General features: G+C 36.0%; 1 long non-coding RNA gene across 1 annotated transcript; it reads left to right on the top strand.

Annotated features, from left to right (window-relative positions):
• Nucleotides 1–400: 400 nt before the first annotated feature.
• LOC131409962 (uncharacterized) lies at nt 401–14,396 on the top strand. Its single transcript, XR_009221093.1, has 3 exons — nt 401–485; nt 2,780–2,815; nt 14,304–14,396. It is a non-coding gene; the product is annotated as an uncharacterized LOC131409962 (long non-coding RNA).
• The last annotated feature ends 1,078 nt before the right edge of the window (nt 14,397–15,474 follow it).

The following is a 15,474-nucleotide window of genomic DNA, read 5'->3' as shown; positions in this document are numbered from 1 at the left end:
ACAAGTCTTCTGCAGCTGACAAGCCCTGCTGCCCACAGGTCTACACACACAGTCAACACAGTCCTGCCCCATGTGCGCGCCCCACCCTCCCGAAGCGGACCCAGTCTCTCCACGGCGGCAGCCCCACACACTCCACCACCGCCCCACACTCTCCACCTGCTCCTTGTGCACACCCTGCCCCACTGAAGTCGGCTCAGTTGCCAGGCTGCAGAGAATCCAGTCACCAATCTATGCAGACCCACAAGTTGCCTGAGGTCTTGTTGTTGGGTGGGTCCAGTCTCTAGGGTGGGCTGCCTGCCCTGGCTGAGCTGAATTAAATTGGTGCTCTAGCGGGTGGGGCAGACCCTGGGCTAGCAGGCCTCAGGGAGAACTCCAATGATGTCTGTGTCAGCACACCCACATCAGGCCACAACAATGGTGACTGCCAATGTCCCAGTCCCTGTAGAGGTCTCACCCCTCACCGAGATGCACTCAGGGCCTATCAGGTGAGTCTCTTTTCACCACAGCACTGTGCACCTTTCTTTCTAGTGATTTTAGGTTGCTTTCTGAAACAGGTGAGTTTGCACGTGGGACCTTTAAGAGCTGGTTTTCATTTCTTTGTGAACCAGCTTTTCTAGGGGTGCTCCCCAATGCTTTAGTAGCAGGCAAAGGCAGATATTATGCCACTCGTCTCGATTGTGCTGGGTCCACAAAATGCCCACAGCGGGGGCGCTCCTGGCTCAGGGCCCTGCTCCTCCAGGGAGGCTGCGGACCTGTGGGCTGCTCCCGCGTGGCCGTGAGGCTGGCCGCTTGTGAAGGTGGCATTTTTCCTCTCCAGAAGGGAGTTTCTGCCTCTTCCACCTCAGTTAGGATTGTCCGTTGTTGCAGGAGTTCCTCTTATCCAGTTTTCAGTTCTGTCTCAGGGGTAATTTTTCCACGAGTAGTTGTAAATTGGCTGTGTCTGTGGGAGGAGGTGAGTTCAGAGTCTGCCTACGCCGCCATCTTGACTTCCTCCAAGATCTCCAAGACATTTTTTCATAACACAAAGTATTTCCTATTATTTTCAATACACTTAATTTTGTGGGAAATTACTTTAGTATTTTTTTGTATTTCTAATGACATTTATAGCAGAAATTATAGTTAGTAAAAATAATAGTTAACACTTTGTGAGCATTTACTCTATAGAGGCACTTGTACTTCATTTCAACCTCCCACCAATCCTGTGAGATAGACATTGCTATTGTGTCCATTTTACAAATTTGGAAACTAAGGCTTAGAAATAGGAAGATAGAAGTTCTTAATCATACAGTAAGTGACGCATCTTAGATAGAAAAAAATACTCATTCTCATTAGAACCCTAGCTCCTGAACACCTCACTTCTGTTCTCATACCTAATATTTACTGTATTTATTGTTTTTGTCATATTGTTTCTCCACCAACTAGCTTAATTTCTGCCACCACAGACACTTAGTACATTATGTTGGCATATTCTGTGGCAAAATGCTGCTAAAGACCACACAAAACAATGCTCAGGATAAAACCTGCCTGTGGTCAGAGTTTACCTTATACGTGGACGAGACATGCACGTATAAAGGCAATTGTGATACAATGTCTTGTAGGCAATAATTATTCAAGTGCATAGGCTGGCACAAAACTCAGACTTGGACTTATCAAGGAAGGCTTACTGGAAGAAAATGGCTAAAGTAAGACATGAAACAACAGTTGACATTTTCCAGAACTCCTACTTATCCAACACACATAACATTTCACTCCACACATAAAATCTGTCCTATGATCTGATTGCATTTATTATTTCTTCGTTTATTCCTCTTTGGTAAATGTGTGATCTACCACAAGACTTGATTTCCAGAAATCAACATTATTTTCAACTCTCTCTCTTCCAAAATCTGTGTCCGCAACAGTCCCTTTTATAAGGGAGTAATGAAGAGTAGTAAATACGCCATCATTCTCACTCGCCCCCAATCCCCCCAGCAGGCCCTCCTTGACTTGTTTCTTCCTCTCTCCTCTCCTAAACACTCATCTTCATCCTCCTAAGCAGGTTCAACACTGTTTCCTAGGTCCATGTAAGCATTTGGAAGTCTAAAATGATTAACGAAATCATTTTTCTCACTACTGAAACATGTTTCACGAATATCAGATGCCTCGGGACCCATATTTACATATGCAATATTACCAAAATAATGGATTAAAATACAAAGCATTCAATGCTGTGTCAATTATTTACACACTTATTAAAAACTAGTTTTGGATGTATATTGTATCACTTCATATTTTCCTGCAACCCTAGATGAAGACACTGTTTACTAAAAGCTCCCTTGGCGCATTCATACATCTTTACATCTTCTCCTTATTTTCTTTCTACTACTGTTAATAAAATATTTTCCTCAAATTTTAAATAGATTTTGATAAAATGTTTTTTTTTTCCTAAGAATCTTTTTTTTTTTTTTGTGAGGAAGATCAGCCCTGAGCTAACATCCATGCTAATCCTCCTCTTTTTGCTGAGGAACACTGGCTCTGAGCTAACATCTATTGCCAATCCTCTTCCTTTTTTTTTTCCCCCAAATCCCCAGTAGATAGTTGTATGTCATAGTTGCACATCCTTCTAGTTGCTGTATGTGGGACACGGCCTCAGCATGGCCGGAGAAACAGTGCGTCCATGCGCGCCCGGGATCCAAACCCGGGTCGCCAGTAGCGGAGAGCGTGCACTTAACCGCTAAGCCACGGGGCCGGCCCGATAAAATGTTTAACTGTTCAAAAAATTCTTTCTTTTTCATTCTAGCTTCCACCTTTCTCCACTTTTCTCAGCTTTTTAAATGTAAGTATAAAGTAATTTTTCTTTAAACTTCAGATCTCTAAATGCTTTTTAGTATTTTTTTTTTTTTTGCACATCCTTGGAAATTGCTTACACAGAAATGTTTTGCAGTTGATCCACTAATGCATTTTTTCATCTTCCTCTTCTAACTTTTTCTTTTAGTCAATTACCCCATTACCTCTAAATACATGTCAAAACTCCTCTGCAGCTTTCTATAAAGGTTAAGTTAAAGCTAATAGGGATCTTAAAATGTATCTAGTCTAACGATTTTATTTTGCAGATGAGAACGATGTTGTTGAGAGGGAAAATAATTTATTCAAGGTTACATAGCTTTTTCATGGCAGAACTAGGGCTAGAAATAACTTCTGAATTTTCTCATATCATATAACATTCACGATGCCATCTGCCTCCTTACTATTGGATCTTCTTCCCAACAAGCAAAATGAAGGAAAAGATGAGGGGTTTTAACATAGAGTGACTGGATTTCTATCTCACTGACAGTATTTTAGGATGTAATTCTCTTGGCTCTGCATTTATGTTCTCTTTGGAGAAGATCCTGTCAACCAAACATAGGATGAATACCAGGAGAGAGAATTAATAATAAAGAATAAATAATCTCTCTACCATTTATGATAATATTTTAAAATAACATGGACCTTAAATAAATGTTTTCTTGCAATATTTTTTGAGACTTAGGACTCCACTTAGTGAATTTAGAGGAACTGCATACGTTACATATTTCTTAGACTATGTTAAAATCCATAAAACCTATCCTCACCTCCTTTTGAGTATTTTTTCTTATATTATATGAATGTGTCTAAATTTACTATAATTTACTCTCAATTTTACTCTTAAAATCATATATTTTAAAATGTTTACTCAGAAGAATAAGAAAAAGGATTTGAACTTTGTTAGATGTATTTGCTTGGATAAGTCACTGAACTGCTTTCAGTCGGAGTTACATTATCTATTAAAAATATAATAATCTATAAAGATGTTTGAGGATTAAACAATGTAATGTATGTGAATGCAATTCTAATTTGTGAAGATATATAGTAAATATCAGGCTTTATTACTGCACAGTCCCCTTCCCCAAAATGCTGTGCCCACATATATAACTATACTTTTGTACATGTTTTCTCTTTTCTACTATGTAGTAACATCAACATCTGGAAAGTTCCAAGGTCACCTCCTCAGTGAAGCTTCTGTGACATCCTCCTCTCTACCTTCTGGAAGAGAATACAGAACTTTCACCACTTTAGTCTAACAGTGAATTGTCCAGTCCTTTACTTAGGCAATTATTTTATTCTTTATTTTAAAAGACATCTCCTTGAATTGGGAGGTTCCTGGTGACTTCCTTACCTTGTTTTCCTGTGTTGTAATGTAAAACTTTGCCAGGACTAGGTCCCTGAAGCAGACGTTATTGGGGAATGTAAGAACACGTTTATATCTCTTTCTTCTTTACAAACATAATCCTGAATTTAGTGCCCTTTCTACCAGTTTGTAGTTTAAAATTAATATTTATTTCATACTTAATCCCAATTACATTTCCATTTCATCCATTAAAACAAACAAAAATAATACCACAACCAGAAGGAAAGCACACAAAGTCCCTCTCCTTTTTTTCGCTTCTGATCCAGAGCAATCCTTCACTTTCTACATTAGTATATTCTCAAGTCTTTCTTCAGTTCTTACCAAAATCATATAAGTGACGATAAAATTTTCGAACAGTGGTCAGTGCAAGTTAGTATAGCAATGTGAAAGATTGGGATAGAGTTGACAAAAAAGAGATTATCATATTCTTCACCAATATGCTACTTAAATTTGGAACATTTAGGAAAAAAATCCCCAAATTTCCTACCTTTAAATATTTAATACCAGTCAAATTATCATTAGTCATACTAATAACTACATTTTATTCACATATTCTGTGTCTCTTTACTAAACTCTTTATACATAAAATGACCTTATCTTGATATCTGCCGTGTGAGTTAGGTGCTACACTGTCCTTTTGTAGTGAGAAACTGAGGATCAGAGAAGTTGGGAAGTTGGGACCAAATCCACACGACTGTAAGTAGTGGGAGTGGGTGGAGCCAGGATTTAACTCAAATCTTTCTGATTCCAGATTTCAAGCTCTTAATCACTGTTCTTTATTTTCTCAAGTATCAATAGAAAAATAAAGTATACTGATTAAGCGCTCTGAGAAAATTCTAAAACATATATGATTTTTTAAAATAAGTTTTCTTACAGTATGTGTTTTAAAAAATTAAGCTCTCTTGGTATGACCTTCTATATACAAGCTTGTATTAAACTATCCTTCACATTAATTACTTTAACAAAAAGTACTTTGTAAATGGAAAAGTTACAGCACAGAAATGAATACTTTACTTCATGTTTTGGTTCAAAACTTCTACTCTTGACTTTTTAACCTATGTTCCAAAATACTTTATTCAGCCTCACTAGTTCATCTCTAACTGTGGTTTATACTGGCATGGAATTTGGCAATTGAAGTGAGCTTATTGGTCAGCTAGTTCAATTTTCCAGAGAGAGGCGGTGAGCGCTCTGAGTAGTAGGAGAGCTGTGACGAGACCGCAGCTCTCCTGCCCAAGGGCAGTGTGCATCGGGGATGCCATCACCCTGCCAGCTTCCACTGAAAGAATATGTGCAACCTCATTGGAGAGTGCGGAGCACGCAATGATAGCACGCGTTCAGTGTTTCAGACAATTGCCCATTCTGCATTTTCACTTAGAAGCCTCAGATTTGAAATGTTATATTCTGTGGAGTGATATAAAAACTAGGGACAAAAGGAGTATGAAATGATGTTAATAATAATAGTGATAGGCAAAATTTAAGAACCCTTTTTATTTGTAGTGAGCTTTTCCTGACATTTTAATGTAAGATCATACCAACCCGATACTGTAAATAAAACGTGTTTTTAACCCTATTTTTTTTTACAAATAGGAAAACTAAGAGGTTAACTGACTTTCCCCCTGGTAACATATCCAGTAAGTTGCTTGAGCCTTAAAGCATATGTGTTTACTTCCTGTTCTTCTCATGAATCCCCTCTACTTCATATTCTGTTGCTCAAGATATAGAAATTCAGTGATCTCCTCTTATCTCTAGACCTCAAATGGGGCACCAGAATATTAGATCCTACAATTATTAGATATTTCCTGAGGTAAAATGCAGCCATTGACAATAGCCCTCTACTGGGTCAATTTTGCTATTTACTATACTCCTCTCAGAATATGTAAGCCAGGTACATATCTTCCTTCAAATATGCATTCCTGATGATGGCTGAAAATTAAAAATATAGTTATTGAGAAAATATAGAAGAAAAGAGAGTTAAAAAAATGAGTTTCATATGTCTTAGATAGGATGTAGGTGAAATATCACACTTTATGCTAATTGACACAAATAGGGCTTTTCTCTAAATGTGTGGTTTTCCTCAGTCATTTAGCAATGTACTTTCTGACAGAAAGAGAAGGAATAACTCCATCTTTAATAGTCCAATCATTTTTCCAACTGTTTTCTGTCTTAACAGCTTCTAGAAGAATTGGCTATACATGAATGAACTATCTGTATGATTTTAGAAGTTAAGCTGAATATTTTCAATATGTATGGGAAGTTGGAAATAGAGACAGTAATGTTTTTTATTTAGTTCATGAGATTTTTCAAGCTTTAGTTTTTTCTCTATACCAACTAACAAGGAAAGAGCAGGAAAATAAAACGAAGTGCACGGTAGCACCAGGAAAGCAGTGCAGTTTCAAGCATGCGTTCACCTTGACGTCTGTCATCTGGCAGACACTGACGGCAGCATATAGTTGTTGTCATATTGTTGTTGTATATAGTTAACATATAGTTAAAGGTTGTTTTGGGAAGGAAACAGTTAAACATCAGTCATTTCTAACTCTGTGACTGGCCAAGTCAGCATCTCAATTCTTCACATTCTATTCCTTTGAAAACATCTTATACAAAAACATAATGGGGCTTTCAAACTGTCACTTTCTTGGTGACAAACCTGCTGCCTCTGAGAAGTTCCCTGGCGTAGAGGATAGAACACAGAACACAGACAAATTCTTTTGACACTCAGTTCAACAACTTACCGTCTTGAGTTTCAGCTCAGTGCCTAGAACATTGAATATATTTACCATAAAGTAAATCAGTGATTAAAGAGGGGAAAATAAAGATGAAAATAATTTAATCTAACCAACAGATAAAGATGAAAATAATTTAATCTAACCAACCAGTAAAGATGAAAATAATTTAATCTAACGAATCCTCTAGTCACACTCAGAATACATGCCTTGTATTTTATTTCTCTACCACAATGAATAACTTCATGAAAGCAAAGCTATTCTATTTCTTTCCATATCGCTTAAAAGGTTGTATAAAAAAATTAGGGATAGTACACATGAAATGTACAGCACAAAGCTTGAAAAACGTAGTGAATTTCCAATAAATGGTAGTCACTACTAATAGTATTCAGTATCCTCCCATTGCTTTAGGAGAAAGTTCAGACTACTCAGAATGCCTGGTGCAATCTGCATTCTCTGCATTCACTCCTAGTCACACTCCTATAAAAAGTCCCTCAGATCCTGGAGTCTTTACTATTCCAAATGTATTCGTATATCCAGGCTATCCTATCATTCCTCACTTCATATAAAACACTGCCAGCTCAGGTCCTACGACTTATGTAAAGACACTCCTGACTCAAGCTCCTTGTTCTTAAAATTTCTACTTTCTTCATTGGTCCATGTCATTTATTTGGCACTCTTTTTGCCATTCACCTTGGGCTTATACATGATTTGCTGTGTGTAGGTCTTTTTTTCCCCAGAGGGCAGATATGCCTTGTCTTATTCTTCTATTTAAGACAACAAAATTCCTTTTAAAACCAGGTGTGGGTGTAGGTAAAACTGCCACCATCACCCCTACTTTCCTCCCCACCACAATCTCTGCTATATAGTTCAGTTGGATTTCCTACATCACTTATGACAGTGTTTGCCCCGTAATAAGTTTGTGATATTTATGTAATTGACTGAGATTCAATTTCTCTATAAAAGAAGCAACATGTATTTTCCAGTTGCCCCAATACTACTGAAAAAAATGAAATATATTTATGAGAAATCAAAATTAAATTGATACCTGAGGCAACAATGAGCTATCACACATAAAAATGTCACACGTAACGGTATCTAGAGCTTGTTTTATGAATTTGAAATTCATTTGAAAAAACATGCTAAGCTCATAAAACCAAAACTTCAGACACTAGACCACATTCCTGGGCAAAGCAAATGTCCTTTTCTCATCTTTGTTTACAGCAGGCAATCCTAGACTAAACTCCATTAAGTAGAGAGATTCTGATGGTCTTCGGCTGTACACAAACAGTGCATTCACTATAAACACAGTGAGGGAGGTAGGAAGTGGACATCACCAAAAGCTACACAAAAAAGTATACTCATCACTACGTATTTTGACAATGTAGATAAATAGATCAACAAAAGTTAAAGATGTTTTTAACACGTAGTGAATAGGCTAAACTAAAAATGATACTATCTCATTTCTGACTTTGCAATATCAAATGATACACAGATTTAGTTTTCGATCAGAAACAGAAGCTCATTTATTAACTCTACTTGAGAAAAACATCTGTGTTTGCATATATAATTGATAAACGACCTACGGAACTATCCAGAGTCATTTGGGTTTTTTCCTCCATGTTTATAAAACTTTAAGACTAGTTCCTATGCACTAGAAAAGCATTTTTATATTCCATAGCTTTCTGTTGTATAGTCTTTACATCTTTGCTGGAGTACAAAGTGTGTGTCTGTGTAATTTATAATCTTTTCAATATGTATTAAAATGCCCCCATAAGCAAGTCACATCATTTAACTTCAACTTTCAGTGGGTGTTTTTCAAAAATATTTTAAAAAATCTATCCATTACCTATGTTTGAAGTTTAAATGATCAGTCTTTAATGCCACTTTAGCATATCAGAAATATATCACTTTATGATTATAATTTAGCTGACCCACCTAGATTACTGCTTTTCTCTTTCAGGTTGATATAAAGAAATGTTGTTGACTAATTAGGAACATTAAAGCTATGTGTTGCTATAGGCCCATCAAGATGATCAGACCCTAGAAAAGAGCATCCGTCAATTTCCCTTGCCCCTGATAGATTTCTCATAGATATGCTGGAGGACAGAAAGTCAGAGAGGAGATTTTAAATACGACTGTTTCAAACTCTAGGAAAACTGAGTACTATTTACCACTAGAAGAGTTATATTCTTGAGTTGGCTTTCAAAGCCAATTTATGATTTCAGAAGTCATATCAAATAGAGTCCCATAAATGACTGGTTGATTAAAAAGCTTTTTCTGGAGCACCATAAGACTCATTAAAGAAGAAGGGAAAAAAGCAAAGGAAGGAAGCAAAGATGGAAGGAAAGAAGGAAGGCAGGGAGGGAGAGAGGGAGGAAAAAGAAAAGGAAGAAAGGAAATGACCTTTGTTTTTTTATCGACTTGAGGAGAGAAAGAGATGATGATGTGTGGCAACTCCATAGCAGCGTCAGTTAGGCCCCAGCTTCTGTCAATATTATGAGACTAAACACGAGGAGAGGGGAATGGAAAGGAAAGGGAGTGAATTTTGTATCAATAAATCTGTGTCTTCTGTTTCTGAAGGAGAATATTTAGCTTACATACGTATTATCAGACCCATTATATTCCGCTTTAATTTCCTCAGGAAAGACCTCATTCTTATTGCTAATACGCATCCAAGTGGTTAAATTCATCTATGCCTTGGGTATGTTGTTGCTTTCATTTTGCCAAAGGAAAGTAAATATTCTTAATTAGTAATAATACTAAAAGTTATTACTAAGTATTTAAAACCCTCTTCAGTTTGAATTCCTTGTGAGAATCAACTCTGGCTTCAATGGAGGGTGCTGTCCTCACAGTTATATGTTCCCATCTCTGTTCCTCAGGCTACTATTTTGAAGCTGAATACAGGAGTTGGTTTGTAGAAGTTTGAGCTGACAGAATGGAACAAAAAGGAATAATATTGTGAAATCCTGGAATATGTTTGGATGGAGCACAAATTAGAAGGGAAAGTTAGAGAAAGATATTCATGCCTTTATACATGAAAAGCACACACACTTTTAAAAAAGCAACATGCTGTATCTCAATATCTGTAGAAAAAAACAAAAAGCGAAATATACTTTACTATAAACAATATTATATAGAAGTCTTCTAGATAAGCACATATATGAATGAGTAAATCAAGGTCATTACAAGTGTCCTAAAAAGAAACAAAAACTCAAAACCCGCAAAAGTACCCAATGCATTAAAATTTTTGAAGTTAAGATTTACTGTTATTTTGGTAATGAAGGCAACTCCAAATTATTCATCACTGTTGAATAATAATAATTCATATCAAAATATTGAATTGCTTAATCTTAAAAAATTGGATGCCATTATTGGTATCAACACCATTTTATCCAAAAGTAATGCAAATGGACATTGACTTCAACGACTTAATATCCTTGTCTTCACCATTCCCAGTCCCAGGTTATCTCGCAGGGTACCTGCAGGGTAACATGTATGGCTCTTTCTCTATAAACCTAAAGCCAAAGTGTTTCAAGTTTTTCTGTTACCAAATAATGAGAAGCATCCAGGGATTCCTTCTTTCTTGTTTTTAATAGTGAAATTGCTTTCTATTACCTGTATTTTTCAAAACCCCCATATGACTTATATTGCAAATACAATTAAGAAAATGAGAACAGAGGAGCCGGCCCGGTGGTGCAGTGGTTAAGTTTGCGCACTTCGCTTTGGCGGCCCTGAGTTCGCTGGTTCGGATCCTGGGCGCTGACCAACGCACCGCCTGTCAAGCCATGCCATGGCGGCATCCCATATAAAGTGGAGGAAGATGGGCACAGATGTTAGCCCAGGGCCAATCTTCCTCAGCAAAAAGAGGAGGATTGGCATGGGATGTTAGCTCAGGGCTAATCTTCCGCACAAAAAAAAAAAAAGAAAGAAAGAAAATGAGAACAAATACACAAAAAATAAAAGAAAAAGAAGAAAATGAGTAGGAGAGAGATTTTATAATTTAACATAGCATAAATATCAGAACAGTTCTTTTTATTCAAAATGTACTGCATTTTGAGTGCATATTATTTTAAGGAAATATCTACTTCTTGATATTCAAGAAAGAGGAAACAAATTTTGGTAATAAACCAGCCACAGAGAAAGAACCTTTACACAATCTCCCACCCTCAAAAGCTACCTAGAGAGAGAAAAATTTCATCTTCTTAATGTTTGAACTTATGAAATTTAGTGTCTATATTTCAAACTTAGGAATCTAATAAATTAAGAGTAGTTACAATCAGGGAAAATTTCAATTCTACAGTGGATAACTAAATACATACATTTTAGAAGATTCTGTCAAATCACAGCTTTAGGTATTACATTGTATAAAGACAGACCAATAAAACTGCAGGTTAAATGATTATGCAAAATTATATCACATAAAATAATACATTACTCAATTCTGTTAATCATACCATAGCTAAACATTATTACAACAATGGCAAACACTAAAATATTTTCTTTGTTTGCAAATTAGCTCTCAATTTTAGGAAATGAATATTTTTGTTTCCTAAGTTTGAATAAGTGCTACAGAAATATAAATTTTCCTGTCAACCTAACTTTTGTAATTCCATGTTATTCTTGAAATATTCCAAGCATCACAATATTTTGGTATGCCTGACATGAAATAATGAAGGGCAAGGTTTACAAAATAAAATTTTCATCTTTTTTTATTAAATTTACTTTTGCCATTTAATTCCATTTAAATTAGCATGTCTCAAGAAAGATATATATTCATGAAGAATCACTTTACAGAAATCAATCAAAGAGTAGAAGAGGGAAATGAGCCATTTTTACCAAACTGAATAAATTTAATGTTTTGTTTAAGCAATTTTTTCCAGATTTATTGAGGTGTAATTGACAAATATAAATTGTAAATATTTAAGGAGTACAATGTGATGATTTGATATATATACATTGTGAAAAAATTACCATAATCAAGCTAATTAACACATCCATCACCTCATATAGTTATCATTTGTGTGCGTCTATGCGTGTGTGTGTGTGGGGGGGGGTGTGTGTGGTAAGAACACTTCAGATATACTCAGCAAATTTAAAGAATATAATAAATACAGTATTATTAACTATAGTCACCATGCCGTATATTAGATCCCTAGATTTTATTCATCTTATAACTGAAAGTTTGTACCCTTTCACCAATATCTCCCCCTTTCCCCCAGTCCCCAGCCCCTAGGAACCACCATTTTAATCTCTGTTTCTGAATTTGAGTTTTTTGATTCCACATGTAAGTGAAATCGTGAGTATTTCTTTTCTTGTGTCCAGCTTATTTCACTTAGCATAATGTCCTTCAGGTTCATCCATGTTGTTGCAAATGGCAGGATTTCCTTCTCTTTTTACGAATGAATAACATTCTATTGTGTATATATATCACAACTTTTTATCCATTCATCTGCTGATAGACACTTAGGTAGCTTCCATATCTTGACTATTGTGAATAATACTGCAATGAACATGGGAGTGTGGATATATCTTCAAGATATTTATTTCATTTCCTTTGCATATATGCCTAGAAGTGGCATTGATGGATGATATGATAGTTAGATTTTTAATTTTTTGAGGAACCTCCATACTATTTTCCACAGTAGCTATACCAGTTTACATTCCTAACAACAGTACTGAAGTGTTCCATTTAGTCCACACCCTACCCAGAACTTGCTCTCTTGTTGTTTCAATAATAGCCATCTCAACAGGTGTGAGGTGATATCTCGTGGTTTTGATTTGAATTTCCCTCATGATTAGTGATGTTGAGCATCTTTTCATATGCCTTTTGGCCATTTGTATGTCTTTTTTGGAAAAATGTCTGTTCAGGTCCTTTGCCTATTTTTTAATTGGATTATTTGGTTTTTTCACTGTTGAGTTGTATGAGGTCCTTATGTATTTTGGATATTAACCCCTTATCAGATAGATGGTTCACAAATATTTTCTCCTATTCCTCAGGTTGCCTTTTCATTTTATTGACTGTTTCTTTTGCTGTACAGAAGCTTTTTAGTTTGATATAGTCCCACTTGCTCACTTCTGCTTTTGTTAACTATGCTTTTGGTGCCATATCCAAGAAATCATTACCAAGACTAATGTAAAGAAGATGTTTCCTATATTTTCGTCTAGGAGTTTTACAGTTTCAGGTCTCACATTTAAGTCTTTAATACATTTTGAATTTTTGTGTGGTTTAAGATAAGGATATCCAGTTTTCTCAAAACCATTTATTGAAGAGACCATCCTTTCCCCATTGTGTATTCTTAGCCCTGTTGTCAAAGATAGTTGACCATATTTCCATGGGTTTTTTTCTGGGCTTTCTATTCTGTTCTACTGGTCTGTCTGTTTTTATACCAATACCATACTGTTTTGATTACTATATCTTTGTAATATAGTTTGAAATCAGGTAGTGTGATGCCTCCAGCTTGGTTCTTCTTGCTCAAGATTGCTTTGGCTATTCAGGGTCTTTTGTAGTTTCATATGAATTTTAGGATTGCTGTCAATGGAATGTTTAGTATATGTCTGTTAGGTCCATTTGGTCTAAAGTATAGTTGATGTCCAATATTTCATTATTAATTTTTTGTCACGATGATGTATCCATTATTGTTATTGAGATACTGAAGTCTCCTACTCTTATTGTATTACTGTCTATTTCTCCCTTCAGATCTGTTAATATTTGCTTTATTTATATATTTAGGTGCTCCAGTGTTGGGTGCATATATATTTACAATTATTATATCCACTTGATCAATCAATTCTTTATCATTATATAGTGACCTCCTTTGTCTTTTATGACAGATTTTTACTGAAGGTCTATTTCATCTGATATGAGTATAGCCACTCCTGCTCTCTTTTGTTTATCATTTGCATAGAATATAGTTTTCCATCCCTTACTTTTGGCCTATGTGTTTCCTTAAAGGTAAAGTGAGTTTCTTGTAGGCAACATATTGTTGGATCTTATTTTTTTATCCATTCAGTCACTCTATGTCTTTTGATTGGAGAATTTAATCCATTTACATTTAAAGTAATTATTGGTAGGTAAGGACTTACCCTTGTCGTTTTAATTGTTTTCTGACTGTTTTGTAGTTCCTTCGTTCCTTTCTCCTTCTGTTGCTGCTTTTCTTTGTGATTTGATGATTTTTTGTAGTTTTTGCTTTAATTCCTTTTTCTTTATCTTCTGTATTTCTGTCAGAGGTTTTTCTTTGTAACTACCATGAGGCTTACATAAGATGTATACTTATAAAAGTCTATTTTAAGCTGATGACAATTTAACTTTGAATGCACGCAAAAACTCGACACTTTTACTTCCCCCCACCACGTTTTATGTTGTTGATGTCGCTATTTACATCTCTTTGCAGTGTGTATCCAGGGCCTGGAGAAGGGCTGGAGTCAGATCATGGACTGCTTCAGGGTTCACAGCGGGGACCAAGGTTGGCAGGCCTGTTACCCAAGGCACAGGCAAGTGTAGCTCCTTTCAGATCCCTTGGTGGATGGTGCTGATGGCAGGACCAAGACCAAATGGGGCTGTAGTCAAATTCATAGAGGATGTGGCTGTTTCTGAGTCTGTAGCCAGGTTCATGGTCCACAAGCCCACCATCTAGGTGTTGGCCAACCTTCTTAAATGACCCCCCTTTGTCTTAGGGGGTCTTTGACTTAGAAAATCCACCATGGCTTCAGTCTCCTACCTGGATCCCAAAGCTCCCACAAAAGCACTTTTCTCCACGGATGGCTGCCAAATTATTGTTGGTGTGGGGGGATACGAGCAGGGGACCTCCTATTCTGCCATCTTGCTGATGTTCTGCTTAAGTAATTGCTGAAAAGCACATCTAAATAAAACAAAATAGAATCTCATAAGCATTTTACAATCTTCAACCCTTAGAATAAACAATTCAGCATTCAAAAGAAATTACAATGAACCATATTCATAAATATCTTACTAGATGCAGATTTTTCTCTTCCAATAAATTTAATGAAGTAGTTACAATAGAAAATTAATAGATTTATGCTGAAATCCCCCTTGTGCTTCTCTACATACCACCCAGTTACAAACTATACCAAGTTCTAGGAAATCAGATTAAATATGCTGAAAACTGGATAAATCATCTCCAAATAATAGAGACATAGTGTTATAAGAAAATCACACTTCTAACTTCTTCTGTCCATAATCAACAAACTCAGAGCCAAGGAAAAAGTCACAGTATTTATTTCAATGCTACTCATCTGTGTCTTTTGGACAGGGATACAAATACTCACACATGTTTTACTTGTTTGTTTAGCTAGATATTGAATAACATTTGAAAGCAATAAAAAATAAATTAAGAAAGGATGCTTCAAAATTATTACGTAATTGAATACACAAGTTGTTGTTGTGATTTCTTGGTCAAATTATAAAATCAAACAAGTAAGGTGTGAAAATTAGAATGATTTTTACCTTACTGTTTGAGAGAAATTGAGACTCTCAACTCTGGCTGCACTAAGAAGAATTTTAAAATGTTGTCACCACGCCAAAGCAACACCGGAACAGCTCTG

The sequence above is a fragment of the Diceros bicornis genome, chromosome 9 (assembly GCF_020826845.1).
Source record: "Diceros bicornis minor isolate mBicDic1 chromosome 9, mDicBic1.mat.cur, whole genome shotgun sequence".
Classification (NCBI taxonomy): Eukaryota; Metazoa; Chordata; class Mammalia; order Perissodactyla; family Rhinocerotidae; genus Diceros; species Diceros bicornis.
This window is presented reverse-complemented; position numbering and strand designations above follow the sequence as displayed.